General features: G+C 44.7%; 1 protein-coding gene across 2 annotated transcripts in view; it reads right to left on the bottom strand.

Annotated features, from left to right (window-relative positions):
• PKM (pyruvate kinase M1/2) overlaps window positions 1-14,298 on the bottom strand; it is a 42,993-nt gene extending 28,695 nt beyond the window's left edge. For both annotated transcript variants that reach the window (XM_074965912.1, XM_074965913.1), the window contains exon 1: window positions 14,144-14,298. The gene's annotated coding sequence lies outside the window, so the exon portion shown is untranslated. The remainder of the gene's footprint in view (window positions 1-14,143) is intronic.
• Between the last annotated feature and the right edge of the window lie 1,382 nt (window positions 14,299-15,680).

Raw genomic sequence — 15,680 nt, 5'->3', positions numbered from 1 at the left:
ATTAATGTCTTCTACAGCTAGTTTATTTGGTCTCCTTGAGTGATTTTAGAGGGTATTTTTAATGGACAAGTGTATGGATTTGCAAACATATTAATGTAACCCAAGGCCCAATGTAGGCCTTAATGTAACGTAGGCCCAAGGGAAGCCCCTAACTGATCAGATCAGGAACCAAATTTGCTTAATACTATAGTAAAGATTGTTTAAGGGCTTGTTTATATGGCACCACAGGTAGATATGCCAGACTCTTGTATAATAAGCAAACACTGCCTGACCCGATCATCTCAGAACGCTGGACTTCCTTAGGGCCTGTCTACATGATGCTCCAGTCCATACTACAGGGGTTTGAACTGTAGAGTGCTCTAACTGCCCCACGTAGACCCTGCTGGCGTAAACAAAAAAGGTACCAGTGTGTGTTGTCCTGTGGACTACATCAACATGCACTGGGTACCTTTTTAGTTTATGCCAGCAGGGTCTACATGGCAGTTGGAGCACTCTACAATTCACACTCCTCCCTGTAGGCCAGTCTTCAAGTGTGCTACTATGAAAGTGCACAGGTATTGTCACTGTACTGCAGAGTTCCAGGAATACTTACAGTTTGGGGTTAAGCGTAGGAACACTTCCTGCAGTTGTGACCAGTTGAGGACTCAGGCAACAGCAAAACTGACCACTACTGTAGTTTTCCTACAGTTAGTCCAAAATACATCCATAATTTGTGCTGCTCCCTCATCCTTACTCCCTTGACCTGTTTCCATTCTCTGCCCTCAAGTATCTACAGACTATGGTAGTTACACCATTGTGAACATTATAGTACCAAAGTCTTGTTACAGAAAATATGCACATTGATGTACAACTTAACAGGTTCATTTCTGAGCTGAAGTCTCTTCTATACTCAAGTGTCTAATCAACATTATGGATTAATCCTGTAGGAGACGTTTAAAACCAACCCTTTAAGTCAGAACAGCTCAACAGGCTTAAGCTTGAATAAAACCCGCTCAAGCTGAGGGTGTCTGAAGGAGACACTACCTGACCATTAGAACAGCACTGTGATAAACTTGGACAGAATTATACTATGGAATCAGATAAATCTCCTGATTTTGATCTTTTCTGGGGGCCTAAATAAGAGGAAATTGCACCCCCCTCAGTTCTTGAGGCCAGCCAGTCTATATTGAGACTAATAATCCTAGAACAGATTAACCCTTTTCGTAACACCAGCTAAGGGTTAGTCTACACTGGCAATGTTAAACGTGGCTTTAAAGTGGTTTGTGTAGTCGTGGCAGAGTGCTGGAAGAGCTCGATTTAAAAAAAACAAAAAAACAAACCAACCAAACAAAAAACCTCCACGAGGGGCATGGCTCCCAGCGCCGGGGCACTGTCTACACTGGCACTTGACAGCGCTGAAACTTGCTGTGCTCAGGGGCATGCGCGCGTGTTCATACCCGAGCGAGAAAGTTGCAGTGCTGTAAAGTGCCAGTGTAGACAAGCCTTTAAGACACAGGTTGTTTGAATTGCTTTACCATGAGGTTCTAATCAGACAGATCTGAGAGAAAAGCCTGGGCCTGGTTAGTCTCAAGCAAGGGTTCAGTTTACTGCCTTAGGCTGCCAAAGGTGAGCTGGAAGGCAACACTTCCACTTGATGCTGGAGCTAGTCATTACTAAGGACAGAGAAACAAGGAATCAGGTATGTGCAACACCAAGTTGTATGAAAGGTGCCAGTGAAGGACACTGAATTGAGAAACTTCACTTTGCTTGTCAATAGATATTCCCAGCTGAAATGGTCCTTCCTCAGCTCTTTCAATATCAGCACCACTACAGCCTCCCCATCCCCAATGAATTCATATGCAACCTAAGAAGATTCCTATTAAGACATTTTGATTAAAAAATATAAAGTTAACATGGCACACGTTAAATGGGTAAAAACTGGCTAACTGACTGGCTTTGAAAGGTAATTAATTGTAGAAGGGCAATAGTCATCAAGCGTGTGTTTCTACAGGGGTGTTACAGGGAACAACTTTCATTCCTATGTCATTTAACATTTTTATCAATGACCTGGAAGCCAACAAAACCACCACTTATAAAGTCTGCAGACAATACAACAATTGGGAGGGTGATAAATAGGGAAGAGGGCAGGTCACTGATTCAGAGCAAACTGGATCACTTGGTAGACTGGGTACAAGAAACAATATGCATTTTAAATTCAGCTAATGTAAATGTATGCATCTAGAACCAAAGAATGTAGGCCATATCTACATGATTGGTGATTCTATCCTGGGAAGTAGTGATACAAAAGAATGCAGGGGTCATTGTGGCTAATCAGCTGAACATGAGATCCCAGGGAGAGGCAGTGGCCAAGAGCTAGTGAGATCCTGGGATGCATAAAAAAGGGACTCTCAAGTAGGATTAGAGAGGTTATTTTACCTCTGTTTGGCACTAGGGTGAGTGCTGCTGGAATACTGCATCCAGTTCCAGAGCTCACAATTCAAGAAGGATGTTGATAAATTGGAGAGGGTTCAGAGAAGAGCCAAAGCCTTGTCTATACTGGCAAGTTACTGTGCAGTAATGCAGCTTTCTGCAGTGTAACTCCTGACTTGTACACACTGCCAAGCCACTTTGTGCACAGAAACCCCTCAGCTGCAGTGTTGCAAAAACCCCCCAAAACACACCACACCTCAAGTAGAGAGTCATAAGCCTTAAAGCATAGAGACTCCAGCACTGCATTGACAGTGTAAACATCTTACAGCATAGAAAGCAATCAGTTGGCCTCCGGAAGTGATCCATAATCCCTCAAGTGGCTGCTCTTCTCATTGTTTTGAACTCTACTACCCTGGAGACAAGTGCCCCCCCCTTTTCAAAGCTCCATTTCTGACAGACATTGTATCCTGGAGCAGATCAGCACAGTATACAAAGCAAACCATTAATGTGGAATGGTCCTGCTGTTGAACACAGGCGTACATGCGTGTGAGAGAGAGAGACCGTGCATGTGTGAGAGAGACCGCTGTGCAGAGAGCTGGGAGCGGATGTCGGGGTTTCCCCCTCCCCCCAGGACTGGTTGCTTCCTGATGCTGTCTGAACTTACAAGACAGCATGCTGACACACACTGTCCCCTGAAACACACCATCTCCCCCCCATACACACACACTCCCTGTCACACTCTGCCCTCCCCCGCCTATTTCAGTTGAAAAGCAGCTGGCAATGTAGCATGATGCCCATGAACAATGAGATTGGGAAACCTGCCTCATGTGATGCTGTGCCTGCCCCATGAGGCACTGCAAACTCTTCCCAAAGCACCCTGTGGTCAGTTACACAGTTGGATAGCCACCACAATTCACTGCTCTCTTTACAGTTGCAAGAGCTGCTAATGTGGATGCGCTCCACGGTCACAAGGAACACAGTAAAAAGAAAAGAAGGACTTGTGGCACCTTATAGACTAACAAAATTTGAGCATAAACTTTCGTGAGCTACAGCTTACTTCATCAGATGCATTCAGTGGAAAATAGTGGGGAGATATTTTCCACTGAATGCATCCGATGAAGTGAGCTGTAGCTCATGAAAGTTTATGCTCAAATAAATTTGTTAGTCTCTAAGGTGCCACAAGTCCTTTTCTTTATATAATTTGAGTAATCTGCCACCTTCACCTAGATAAGTAGCTTTTTTGGAATGCTGTCTGACAGCAAGTTAGGCCATCTGGTTTTTATCAGATCTTCGGGGGGGGAGGGGGCGGCAATCACACTTCATAGTGTCTGTAGGGTGAACTTCCTGCACACACCAGGGACTCCCTGCCTTCCAGGCCAGAAATTCCTGGGTGCTAATCTCCCTCTCTGGCAGGGACTTCCTGTAACTTCCCTCAATCTTCCTCCCTGACGGGCTGTTTGCCTCCTACATATGCTGCAACACCAGGGTCCCCCAATGTAGGCCTACCACCCTCATTCCAGGTTGCCCCATTCCATTAACGGTCTGGGAGATTGATAGTCGTTCAGTGTGTGAACAAACTATTGGAAGGATGAACAGGGGTATTGTAACGCTAGAAGGCATTAGTAGGTGACAACAACCAGTTTGATCTATACACTATTGCAGAAGTGCTTGTGGCTGTGCTGAAAAGGTGACAGGCATTCCCATGTCTCCCATTCCCCCCCCCCCCCCCAAATTTAAAGCTCTGGCCATTGAGGCCTAAAATATTCCCCAAAGCATTGGAATTGGTTGGATGCAATGTTCCAGTGTTATTGCATTACATAAGACAAAAATCATGCTGAATGTAGCATGCTCAACCAATGAAGGAGGACCCATTATGATCATCTAGTCTGATTTTCTGCATAAGACAGGCCTGCCAGTGAATTCTGCCTATTAACTCCTGCAGAGCCAAAAATGTTACTGGTGAATTTGAGACTATACTGCTCCACATGGTACTTGTGTATCTGGATTCATAGATTATTCTGAACCATTGCCTAATAACTAAGATAAACACATTCCCAACTTCCCCCTCTAATTAGCATTTATAGCAGCAACCTGAACTTATCCTACATCATGGACACTGGGAAAAAACAGGCAGAACTTACTGTAGAACCAGTAACATTGCTTGTTAGATCAGAGTTACTGTAATAGTCAAATGATAGTGTTACTTGTACCTGTTAGCTATATCAGGATATTCCGCTTTATCAGTCATTGAGGCTAAGAGATTTAGAGTCCCAACTGTCACAGTTAGAGTTTGGATAATATGGACATAAAACAACTTTGCAATTGGCATTATGACCTCACCTACAGCCCTTTGCAGAAGAGATATCCACTATGATCCAACCACAACATATTAAGCATTGCTGTCACCGGAGAGCACATGCTATTTTAAGATGGTTCACTCAGGAAGCTTAGCTCCTCCCTCACCCACCTCTGCCAGTCAAGCCTTCCAATTTCTCTGCATCTACGTGCAGTTTCTCATGCAAGGCAGCTCTGACTCACTACATCCTCATTATGATATAGAGAAGTACAGCAATGACACAGGCTACTGAAAACCTCAGTATACCCTGGCAAGTAGTCTCTTATCCAGCCCCAGGGGAAAGTGCTGACTCACTGAGTTAGAAATAAGAAAAGGAGGACTTGTGGCACTTTAGAGACTAACGAATTTGAACATAAGCTTTTGTGAGCTACAGCTCACTTCACTGGATGCATAAAAATGAAGGCACATGAAACTCTGCCCATATTAGAAACATTGCAAGGTTACATTATGATACATGGCTATTCCAGCATACATAGCTTAATGTTTCCCAGCAGCATGAGGCGGTGGTACAGAAGGAGAGACCTTAGCTCCTTCATATCAAGCCACTTCCTCCCCATTCTTACGTAAGAGTTTTTTAGATATTAAAAACAAAGCAGTTCCCTGAAGAGACAATTTCACACATGAACACAGTGTCAGACTTCCAGATTCTGCAACCGATTAGGCTGCTTTTGGTCCTCTGATGGATTTGTTTAGTTATTTCCTACTGGTTGGCCTGACTTTAAAATAGGAAATAACTTCTGGAGAGGGGAGCAATTCTCAGATCTTACTAAGAAGAAAGATGGATTTTGCAGAAGGGGAACAGTTCCCACAGCCAGTCATCATAGCCTAGATTTCAGGTGCAAAGCCTCTGAAGAGTTCAAGCAAAACCTTTATATTATGTAGCACCTTGTATAGTCTAAATCGCTGAATGCATTAGGGAGTAGTATAATGTATATTCTCATAAATGAATGAGAAGGAACTGTAGCAGCAAAAGTTCTCCCCATGCCCACTGACATCAATAAGTCAAAACATGCACTATTTGAAGCATCTCATCTCATCTGGTTCCGTACAAGGGATGAGCAATTGAGATGGAAACTGACAGTCCACTGGCTATCAGGCTATTACTGAGTCACAAGCTTTTCAAAAAAAAAAAAAGGGGGGGGAAGAAACCCATAACAGTAATTTACAAACTACTCTAATTTAAGTTTCTGTATTTCACACTCATTCTGTGATAAGATCACTGCTTTTTAAAAGTTTCATTTGAAGTCAGAATCCCATTAACTACCATCTTTTCCAATGCAACTCAAACGTCAGAGAAACAGTGATCACAGGCATTGTGACCTTAGCTTTTCTGGGGCAGGGAAGTTGGAGGTGGAAAGAAAAGCACCAGCAAGAACATGGAAAGTGTGTTTTCCTGCATGTGGCTTTAGTTTTACAATATTGTGCCCTACGTTTTTGCACTTCCTTCCTACAGTGCATTTCTATGAAACATTCACTGAACTCTGCTGTAGGTTAAGATTTGAGTGCTATGTTTGGCATTTTACAGTATTTTAGAAATTTTTGCAAGATGCAGGTGGGCATGGCTTGCTCAAGACAGTGACGATCTTATAAGAGTAGGAATAAAGCAGACACACAACTAGTAAATCCCAAGTTTATTATAGAGCCTAGCCTCACATGTCTCTGGCAAGATGCACTTACACATTTGAACTGGTCTGTCCAGTGTTTGTTTGGAATTAAAATGTTTTTTGATATTAAAAAGACGACTGGCCTGGGATATGCAGCTCTTGTTGTGCTGCTGCTTAGAAGTATCTAAGAAGGTAGAAGGTCAGATCTCAGTTGCTTCCTTTTACAACATTAAAATGAAGGTGACTGGTTAGGAAAGGGTACAGAAGGACAGCCATTATCCAGCACTGGAAGAGCTTAGACAAATTTCTTGTAACAGAAGGAAGTAGTTACAAGTTTTGATCTGTCACATTGCTCCTCAGCCAGGTAAACCTCTAGAGGCAGAAATGGAAGGAACAAGGGATGGAGGGAAGTCAAATCCCAATAACTGCACATGAGGAAGTGGGAGACAGCAGTTATTGATTTTACAAAGGGGATCCATCCCTGGTATTTGGCACAATGAACATAAGAAGGGCCATACTGGGTCAGACCAAAGGTCTACTGACAGTGGCCAATGCCAAGTGCCCCAGAGGGAGTGAACCTAACAGGTAATGATCAGTGATCTCTCTCCTGACATCTATCTCCACTCTCTGACAAACAGAGGCTATGGACACCATTCCTTATCCATCCTGGCTAATAGCCATTAATGGACTTAGAACTGGATAAATTCATGGAGGCTCTTTTAAACCCTGTTATAGTCCTAGCCTTCACAACCTCCTCAGGCAAGGAGTTCCACAGGCTGACTGTGGAATGACGTTCTAAAAAGACAGCAGCCAACACACTCCTCTTTGAAGCCCACAATTAAGGAAGTTCAACAAGGCCAGGAAGAAAGTACAATCAGAAGAAGCATCTTATTTGAAGTTAGCCAAGTGCATGCCAACCCACACTGTGGCTTGCCAGCAAGATTTAAGTGATTGGTCTAGGATCAGAGAACACATCTCTCCACACAGGTGCGAGATTATGTGATTATTTCACACATGCAAAAGATATACCTGCCCATGTCATATACACTTAATTGGTTAATCTCCTGGCTAAATGTTCACTGTCTCATCTCATAATACAGCTGTTGAGAAAGTAGTAAAGGGAAATTGAGTTTATCTAAAAGTTTGCACTTGGTTAATCTTACCTCAATTTTTAAACTCACAGGTGTTTCCCCCACAGCATAAATACAAGCATGCAGGCCCAGAAGAATGTTACTGAGGTAACTACCTCCACACTCAATGGACAGTTGTGGGGGATTTCAAAAAGTATTCTTAGGCCTTTAAGAGCCAGAAAACAGACTGCATGCAGGTAACATGACAGGTCATGCAGTGGATTCTAGTTTTGCTGCCTCTGGAGATTCAGGTTTAAGTCAGCTTGAACCATGAGTGAAGCAAGTCTGATGGGTCTTCTACTAGCCGAGTACAAATTTATTCATATAAAAAAAGCCAGTCAGTCATGCTGACTTGATCTTGTACAGCCTGTACAAACAACTCAGGACTGGTACAGGAAGAGTAAGGAAAGGAAGGCAGGAGTGAGATGAATTAGTGGTGTGTTTAGGAATTCAATCCCTCATGAGCAGGGAGTTTACTACCAATATTTACAAAAAGAAAAAGGAGTACTTGTGGCACCTTAGAGACTAACCAATTTATTTGAGCATAATCTTTTGTGAGCTACAGCTCACTTCATCTGTATTTTCCACAGTATGCATCCGATGAAGTGAGCTGTAGCTCATGAAAGCTTATGCTCAAATAAATTGGTTAGTCTCTAAGGTGCCACAAGTACTCCTTTTCTTTTTGTGGATACAGACTAACACGGCTGCTACTCTAAAAGCTTTGCCGATTGCCCCATCCACCTATGAAGGAGCTGTGTGCAGGAGCCCTAGATCAGTTTGAAATCTGTGAGAAGGGGATATAAAGATGCTCACAAAAAGAAATGTTTCTCTTTGCTGTTTGGACTCTCAAAGGGCTGGAGCTAGGAAATAAAAACAGATTCCCCAGAGTTAGCGCTAACAGACGTTCAGTGGACAAGTTTACACATCTGTCACCTTTAGGAACCTAAGACTAATTCATTTGTGCTTATATGTTGCCTGGTTTAAACCTGTAAGTAAGTAACTCTTTATGTCTACACTATAAGATAATGTGGTATAACTTACGTTGCTTAGGTGAGTGAATAATCTACATCAGGGATTCTCAAACTGGGGGTTGTGACCCCTCAGGGATCACAAGTTTATTACATGGGAGGAGTCGCGAGCTGTCAGCCTCCACCCCAAACCTTGCTTTTCCTACAGCATAATAGTGATAAGTTTAAAATGCTTTTATATTTAGAAAGGGGGAGGGGTCACACTCAGAGGTTTGCTACATGAAAGGGATCACCAATACATAAAAAAGTTTGAGAACCACTGATCTACACCCTGGAGTGACATAAATTATCCTGAACTGAGTGCTGGTGTAGATAGTACTATGTTGACAGGAGAAGTCCTGTCAACATGTCCTGCCTCTACAAGAGGCAGGAGCTTTAAGCTGACAGGCCATTGGCTTAGAGCTTCTCTACCACAAGCGCTACAGTGATGCAGTTGCGCCACTGTAAGTGCTGTAGTGTAGACAGCCTCATTTTTTTCCTTGCTAATAAATCCTTAGTTAATTATAGGATTGTCTTTGGTGTGAGATCTAAGGTACAAATTGATCTGAGGGTAAGCGACTGGGAGCAACCTGAATATTTTGTCATCTTAACAGTAAGTGACCATTTATCCAGCTTGCCTGGGTGGCAAGACAGACAATCCGCTTGGGCACTCTAGTCTGTGACTACGGTAAGACTGTTATAGTGATCCAGGCATTCACATTTGTTATTGGGCTGGTGAAATCTAATTATAGAACACAGCACCAGTTTGGGGTGTCCGTCCTACTTTTTGACATTCTGCCCTGAGGTTGGCACTCAGTCATGAACCACTCCAGACAGCATGACAGATACTGCAGATTATTCAGGACCACATGGCAATTTCTGCTTCACCCAATTGATTTAGAACACCTCTCTCAGCTACCATCAAATTGCAGATTCTAAACCTGTATCTTCAGAGACAGACATTCAGACAGCAACTTTGGGATGCTAATGTTTCTTGGATTTTCAGAGCACAAATTAACTGGATTAGAAAGGATAGGTGGGAGGGCCACACTGGTGCTGTGTTTGTGACATCAGTCCTTTTCCTGGATGAGAATGAATTAGCAGTCAGATTAACAGGATCTAGTTCAGTCTGCACTTCCCTGAAGAAATCAAGCTCACTACATGTTTGATTAAGGAGTCAGATTGATGCTGATAATGAGATCATATAACCTCTCCAAAAAGAATTAGAGGTCGGGGTGCAGGCATAACATGCCAGCCACACTTACCTGAATTGCATGTGTTACCAAAGCAACTACAGTTAAGCAGAATTCCAGAAAAATCCAAGAGTTCTCTCCCCTGTGCTATCAGCAAACAAAGCTAGTGATGTCTTTTGGAGGAAAGGAAGCAGATTCATTGGTAGAGTGAAGATTTGAGCCCTACCTTGATTTATAGATGCAGTCAGAACAGCACACAACTGAAATACTTCCTAGATAAAGCATTTCTGCACACATCAGCAGTAGCAGCTAACCGCCGCTACTGAATGTCGGTCCTATTTTTTCCCTACGTGCTATCCATCACACAACACTGCAGCTAAGCTCTGCTGCCAGAGGAGGTGGGGCTATATAGCCTCTCCTAGGAATAGGAACAGGCTGCTGTCCAAAGCCAGAGGACAGGAAAGAGGACACACCCACGTGATTTGTCCTGGCCATTTACAGCTTCAGCAAAATGGATTCAGCTTTGGATTTTATGTAATCAAGATTGGCCTCTTTCCTACCTTGCTGGTAGCAGGTGATCTTATTTATATACTAAATAGGTGATAAAAATTCTAAGTGTTTTACCCAGGAGTGGAGGCACATAGATGTAGACTAACTGCATTCTTAGATGTTAGATCGCCTCAATATGCAGTCAATGCAATATCAAACTGACTGCCTTATTTACCACCAGCTTTTCACTAGAATGTGTGATTTCATCTCTAGAAAATTCAGAAGGATCTTTTTTAGACATAAAACATTCAGCCCCAAGTATCTTATGATTTCACAGTATGTTTACTTTTCTGCTGGAAGAACTTGAGTTTGTTTCAGTTATCTAGCCACAACAGAAGAGTGGGAGTGAGAACTAGTTATAACTAAAAAGAAAAGGAGGACTTGTGGCACCTTAGAGACTAACAAATTTATTTGAGAATAAGCTTTCGTGAGCTACCGCTCACTTCATCGGATGAGCTGTAGCTCACGAAAGCTTATACTCAAATTTGTGAGTCTCTGAGGTGCCACAAGTCCTCCTTTTCTTTTTGCGAATACAGACTAACACGGCTGCTACTCTGAAACAAGTTATAACTGTTAGCCACAAAATGCATTATGCCCCACCCCCAAATCTGTTCTCAAACCATGTTAGAACCTTTCTAAAACTTTCCAATTCTCTAGTGAAGGATCATCTTGATAACCCTAGCATGGCCCAGACACTGTTTTGGAGGAGGGGGCCAGGAGTTAGAGGAACAGGAAGAAAGGTGGGGAGTGGCCAGCTCTGTTTATAAAAGCTCTTGATTTCAAAAGGCTAACTGCACTTCAATTTCCCTTGATGTATGGCTGTAGATAACCAGATACAAGTCTAAGATTCTTGAAGCTGGATGAAGTTATAGTTGTTCTGCTAGATTTCAGTGATACAAATAAAAATAAGGCTGCAGTTTATAGGAGCAATTTCAGGGAATAAGGAGTCACAAAATACTTGAGGGACTGTGCAAACATTAGTGGGTTGTATTACTTAACAGATTCAAAACTCTGTACAAACATAAGCAGCATTTTCTGTTATGCTGTGCTCCATCCCAAAATAGCTGGAATGCCAGAGCCATGACCATTTAAAAAAAAATCTACTCTACTTTTATTAATCTGAGATGACAGCAATTAAGTTTCCACTGCGTAGTAACAAAAGCACCATTCATGCAAATCTGACTCTAAAAAGAGCAGTTCAAAGATGTTTCAAAGGTTTTTTTTTTTTTTTAGAAAACCAGTCTTTAGTGAAGTACAGATGATTATCAAAATTGGACATGTTTGCACAGACATAATACAGGAAAAAAATACAGGAGACATTCAAAAGGGGCCTTCGCTTGCCTGTGCAATGAAGAGATGATTAAGTCACTAACAAATTTATTGAGCCATATACTGATCTAAGTTAGCATCCTTTAGGATACTGCCAGCTTTCTTGGCGTGGGAGGAGGGGAAGTGGCAAATACTCCCTTTTCCATTTGACTCAACTCTTACTCCCAGTCTGATTGGCCCATTGAACCCCAGGAAACACTAAACTGAAATACCTTGCAACTCTGAATCCAAGCTTCTTTCTGCAAATTCTATGGCATGTAGCTGCAACCAGAAATAAGTGCTTAATCACTTCCCCCTTTTAGTAGCTCAGTTACTGCAGTGCCATATCAACCCAGTTTGATTACTCAATTACTCTTGCATTTGAAGGGAGAAGATAAGAGGTGTAGTTATTGCTAGCTATTTCTCTGAAGACATGGCTCTAACAGTAGTATATTAAAACCCATGTATCTGAACCAAAACCAAGAATTGTTTTCCAGAGGTGTTTGGTATTAATTTGAATAAAAGTAGGAAGTATAGAATAAGGCAGTACATAGTACGGTATTCTAGCTAATTCTACCTTAGAGGCATAGTACACTACAAAGTTCAGCATCAATCAATTGGGTAATAGTTTCAAATTTACCAACACTGGAATCCTGTTTAAAGAATACCATTAGCTGGGGTGTATTTAATTCCCTCTTTTGAGGGATACTTGCATGTTCAGTTTACTTTTACGCATCACCCACCTAAAAAACAGATATTAAGATGAAAAGTGGAGGTTCAATCCAGGGCAACAATTTAGGAACTGTTATTTGATCAGGGTTACAACAACTCTCTTCCACATTTCTTTTCCTGCACTGTACATCAGCTGTTATATTGCAGTCCTGTGCTGTGGCACATTAGATGACCACCTCTGAGGCTGCAGCATCACAGCCAATCACAAGGGGTTGCGACAGCAGTGGTACCTGCACTCCATTGAACAATCCCAGCAGACACCTGTCCCCCTGCATGGTGCTGCAGCAACCCGACCCATCAGGTTTGCCCACAAAGTAGTTTGTCAGTTACGTTTGGCCAACAGACCCACCGGGGTAGGGAAGTTTGATCTTTGCCATTTTGACAATAGTATGCATAAGTGATCTGCTTGGGGGAAGACCAGTTTTGTTTCACACACACAGTCTCAGGATACCATCAGGGGGCATTTGTGATTCAGTCCTCCCTATGCAAGGGAAAGTTGGGATAGAATCTAGCACAGGGATTCTCAAACTGGGGGTCAGGACCCCTCAGGAGATCATGAGGTTATTACATGCGGGGGGGGGGGGGGGGGAAGGGTCACGAGCTGTCAGCCTCCACCCAAAACCCTGCTTTGCCTCCAGAATTTATAATGGTGTTAAATATATTAAAACATGTTTTTAATTTATAAGGGGGGAAATCGCACTCAGAGGCTTGCTATGTGAAAAGGGTCACCAGTACAAAAGTTTGAGAACTACTGATCTAGCATCACCCTCTTACACTGACCTCACAGTTAACTTAATAGCAATGTTTTATAAAGATCTTCCCTTGCAACTACACAAAATGGCATCAGCTCTGAAATGCAGATTACAGGACTGCAGCAGATGGAAGAGCCCTTCCTATTGGCAATCAGATCACATTTGACCAGACTTGGTATGCAATGCAACATAATCCCTGTCTCACAAGACTAACCAATGCTACAAGATCCATTCAAAAGCTAACCTAAGGATAGCTAACCTAGTTTAACAGCTCACTGTAGGAGGAAAACATCTCGAACACAGGATGAAGGGACAGAGGTTTAAACTTTGATTTAAAACCTTCTGAAAGGTACTTAATTGCCTCACTTTCTATTTTGCATCATATATTAAGTCTGCCCTTTCCTCTTCTACTGAAAGTCACCCCTGGTGTGGATTCCCCTGCAACACTGAAGCAATGAAGGTTAAAAGGATTGAGTTTCACCGGAGCCTTTAAGAGTAACATTGCATTTTCTATAGGTCAAGTTTTACAGAATTAGTACAAGCAAGAATCTGACAACAGAAGCTGGGCTTGTCCCGCCTCAGGACGCGGCTCTTTGTTATGTTAGTGTGGTGCATCAGATGGTCTCATCTGGCTCTTGGAGCCCCCCTCCCAACAACAGGCTAGGGCAATGGGTTGCACCCCCACCTCCCGCCGCCGCCACCGCATCTGTAACAACAGGCTGGCGCAGTGGGGCTTCGGCAGCATCCCACGTGCGAGGACGGCTCCCCACGTGCTCCCGACAGGACAGCTGGAGCTCGGACCACGCACGTGCCCCCGCGCGCCACCAACGGCCAGACTCGCTCTGCGCGAGGCAGCGGTGGCTGCGCGCTCCGCTGGGAAGGGACGAGCTTCGGAGTCCCCGCCCGAGCTCCCCCGACTCGCAGCAGCGCGGGCCCTTCGGCCTCAGTAGAGGGGCCACGCCGGCCAGGGTCGGCTGGCATCCCGGGCCCCTCAGCGCGGGGGGATGGAGAAGGTTCCCTGGAAAGGACCCGCTCCGCCCCAGGGAGTGGCAGCACCTGGCTGGCTGGCCGGCCAACCAATCTCCCTCTCCCCACCCGGGTACCTGCTGCTCCTCGCCACGTCCGTTCTCCCCGAAAGCCTCAGCTTCTCTGCGGCCCCGTCCGCAGCTCCTCAAGGTGAATGTCGCCGCCCTACGGATCCCTCCGCCGCCCGCGCCTGGCTCGCTAGGGGAGGCGGGGCTGACGGATTTTTTTCACTAGCGGAGGCACAAGCTGCGGTGGGAAAGTGTAGTTCGACTTCACGCGGGTAGCTGGCCAATGGAGAGGCGCCCAAGGCGCTCGGCACGCGGGCTGCGAGTGACAGAGGCAGCGGTGGCTGCAATTAAAGGGGCCGCATTCCTTACCTCCCCCCATGCAGCAGTACCATTTCTTAAAGGGGCCGCATCCCTTACAACCCCCATGCAGCAGGAGCTCTGAAGGGGACTGCAGGCCTCACCCCCCCCAATGCTGTAACATCTGTAAAAGGGGTCCACGCCTCTTAGCTCCCCGTGCAGCAGCAGTATCTCTTAAATGGGCCACAGCCTCATTTCATTTCCCTTTCCCTTCCCCTGCAGCAGCAGCAAAATCTCTTATCACGGGGTGTGCCAGCCACGAGAGAGCTCCATGTAGGACCCTGCATTCCGCCACGGCCTGGGCTCCCGGTAGCGTCGGTGCTATGCCTCATTGCCCATGCTGCAGTGCGTCCAACAACGGGACAGCACCCCATTGCCCATCCCCCATGTGCCTGCTCGGAGGCTAGGCTGCCCTACATCCCAGCTGGAAGCCTGTCCTGAATACCCCCTGCCCCTCCCCTGTCTTTCAGGGCCCTAGAAACCGTTTACAAAGATCTTTCTGTTCCCCATTGTTGCTTTTCCTCACTCCAGTGACAAAGGGAGGAGGGAGCAAGCTGAAAACCAAGCATGACAAATGACCGCTTGAGGTCCCCATGCATGGCCAGTTTCCCTCCTCATAGGTGGTTACAGCCGGGCTCCAAAGAGACGGGAAGCTGAGCCAAAAGCTACCTTTGAGGGTTCCCCAAAGACTAAAGAGTGGGGAATTGGGCTCTGGGTTGCTGAGACTACCAGGGGCATCCCCCAATTTCCCCTTGTCCTAGGAGTTTCGGACCCTGCCAGGTGGGAGGCTAGCCCTGATAATGGCTGGTATCAGCAAGAATGAGTGTGTCTCTGACCAGCAGACTCAGAGGATGAGTTTGCAGTGATGGAGCACCCAGCAGCAGCAGCTTGTGACTCATCTGCTCTGGTTTTAAGGTCACATTGTCTTTTCCCTGAGCTGGAAATAATTCACGTACCATGCTGAGTAATGGAGCACACCCACTTCCTACAGCAGACAACTCCTTCCTGTTCATCATATCACCACATATTCATTGGGCTGGGATCTCTGAATATCACAGTAAGACACATTATGAGAGCAAGAAGAGATGGGTTATTTTTTCTCAGAGTATAAACCCATATGCCCAGTTAAGGGCTGACATGAGTCACCCCACAACTCAGGGGTTCTAGACCACAAAGCACCTGGGGCAGCATAGGTTCCTCACTAGAGAAATGAAAGTGACACATACTGGGTTACTTTGGGTAAATCCCT

Source organism: Natator depressus, chromosome 10 (assembly GCF_965152275.1).
Source record: "Natator depressus isolate rNatDep1 chromosome 10, rNatDep2.hap1, whole genome shotgun sequence".
In the NCBI taxonomy this organism is placed as follows: Eukaryota; Metazoa; Chordata; order Testudines; family Cheloniidae; genus Natator; species Natator depressus.
This window is presented reverse-complemented; position numbering and strand designations above follow the sequence as displayed.